General features: G+C 52.8%; 1 non-coding gene across 1 annotated transcript; it reads left to right on the top strand.

Moving 5' to 3' along the window:
- Window positions 1–1,606: 1,606 nt before the first annotated feature.
- Window positions 1,607–1,679, top strand: TRNAA-UGC (transfer RNA alanine (anticodon UGC)). Its single transcript has one exon. It is a non-coding gene; the product is annotated as a tRNA-Ala (tRNA).
- Window positions 1,680–2,318: the final 639 nt, after the last annotated feature.

The raw sequence follows: 2,318 nt of genomic DNA, 5'->3' as shown, positions 1-2,318 counted from the left end.
TCCACCTTGGAGAGGTCCGGCTGATCCTGAATCTCCACATTTCACGTCCATGTGTCTTTCCTGATGGCCAGCCCAGGCTCGGGCTTCAGACCCACCACCAGACACAGAAGCAGCAGGTGTACATAAACTCTTTAACGGGTTCCTGTGGTTCTGTGAGGTCTACCCCTGTAATAAATTCTGCATTCTCCTCAAACATCCCTCCGATGGAGTTGTCACAGACGGAACCGTCGACTAGGCCTTGGGATGGCAGGGAGGCCAGGTCCAGTCTTCCAGTCAGGGTCTCCTGGTCTGAGGTTTCATGGGGAGCTTTGCACAGTAGGGAGCAAACTGTGCATGATGGGAGGACAGGGCAGCTACAGCCCAGGAAATGGTCCGGGGGTCAGGAAGGGCTCTGGGACACAGATGGGAGGGCCCCCAGCACGCAGGCAGGAGGAGGAGCTTAGCAAGGAGACGCCTGGGGAGGTGGAAGGACCCAGGAGGGTGGGTGTCAACGAATCCCCAGCGTCTGTCCTGCAGCTGGGCGGACGATCACATGACCTCATCCTTTCCCGGCAGTCAGAGCTCACTTGTCTCCATGGCAACCAGACAGGTGACACTTTGCCCTCTGTAGGCCCTTTTCAATGGTGCGTCCCCATCCCTGAGTGGACACGTGTGGGCACTGGCGTTGACGAGCCGGGGTCTGTGTGTGTCCCGGCTGCACCAGGACCACAGGGTGGTCTGAGAAGCTCTTTAACCCTCTGAGCCTCCATCTTGCCATCTCTAAATACATGTATCTGCATCACAAGGTTGGTGTAAGGGTTGGACACATGTGAAGCACTGAGCGCATGCCTGGCACATGGTTAAATGCTCAGAAAGTCTGATTCAGCCTTAGAAATCAAATGGGCTCCGGTTTGGTGCGTCTCCCTGGGAGTATGGTCCCTATTCAGCACCAGCCATCGGAGCCTCTCGCACACTCAGGCCCCCTCTCCTGCACATAACTCTTCCTTTAGTTTCTCCAGGGGCTTATCTGTGTTTCATCACCAAGGGCACTGAGGTGCGTTCTTTCGTTCTTTCTTTCCTTCTTTCTTCCTTCCTTCCTTTTTAACCTTAAAAAAATTCTCACCACATCTTTTTTTAGGTTTATATATTCATTTATTTGTTTTTTATTTGTATTTATTTTAACAGAGGTACTGGGGATGGAACCCAGGACCTCGTGCGTGCCAAGTATGCAGTCTACCACTGAGCTATGCCCTCCCCACACTGAGGTTCTTTCTTGAGCGCTGGCCTGAGCCACTGTCCTCTTGTTTGTCTTGACACCATGTGGACTCCTGAGCAGGACAGGCCCTCGCTCAGTTCTCGGGGGTTTCCACCCTGGTGTGGGAGTGCCATATGACCCAACATCAAGGGAGATCCCCAGCCCCACACTCACTAGGACAGCCCCTGGGGGACCCGTGTTTTCTAGACTGTGTTTCAGGTAAGAATTGCAGTCGTGTTCATCAGGAGGTAATGTAAGCTTATTTCACCTGCTCAGGTCTGTCGTTTTTTGTGTCCTCTCTCTTCTTCTTGGTGAGCCCGGCCAGAGGCTTATTGATCGTGTTTACCCTTTCAAAAAACCAGCTCTTGGTGGGGAGGGTATAGCTCAGTGGTAGAGCACTTGCTTTGCACGCATGAGGTCCTGGGTTCAATCCCCAGTGCCTCCATTAAATAAATAAATAAACAAACAAATAAATAAATAAACCTAATTACCTCTCCCCTCAACGCCCCCCCCCAAAAACAAACAAAAGAATACAGCAACAAAGGTCTCCTGGATTTCTGCATTTCTCTGCTGTATCCCAGGCTGGCAGGCTATGGAAAACACTGATGCACAGGAGAGGGAGAAACAGATTAGGGCCCCCTCAGAAAGGGTGTCTTGGAACACCGGGAAAAAACAAACAGAAACACCACTTCCACCACCCCTATGGATGTGGCTACAGACAGGTGGCCCAGCTGTTATTTCTAAAACTCCAGGAAAGAGGGAGGCAGTCCAGGAAAAGTTGCAAACACGAATAGAGGTGGACGTGATAAAGTCTAGCCTTGGTCAAGAAATAGCCGGTTGGTTAGAGAATCTGGACCAGCAGGAGAGGCTGGGAAAATCAGCGTAAAGAGCTCGGGAAGTCAAGACGCCAGGCTGCCTACCCATCGCACCCTCGCGCCTGAAGGGTCTGAGACTCGCAGCATTCGCCAGACTGTCCTGGGGTTTGGGCTCACCTGGCCCCCTCGATCCCTCCTGTGTCTCTGGACTGGTGAGCGGCTACAGCAGCCTCCGAGGGGTGTCACTGCTGGAACCCAGCGCCTGCCCC

The sequence above is a fragment of the Camelus bactrianus genome, chromosome 27, assembly GCF_048773025.1.
Source record: "Camelus bactrianus isolate YW-2024 breed Bactrian camel chromosome 27, ASM4877302v1, whole genome shotgun sequence".
Taxonomy (NCBI): domain Eukaryota; kingdom Metazoa; phylum Chordata; class Mammalia; order Artiodactyla; family Camelidae; genus Camelus; species Camelus bactrianus.
The sequence above is the reverse complement of the archived record's forward strand: the minus strand, read 5'-3'. Positions and strand labels throughout refer to the sequence as shown.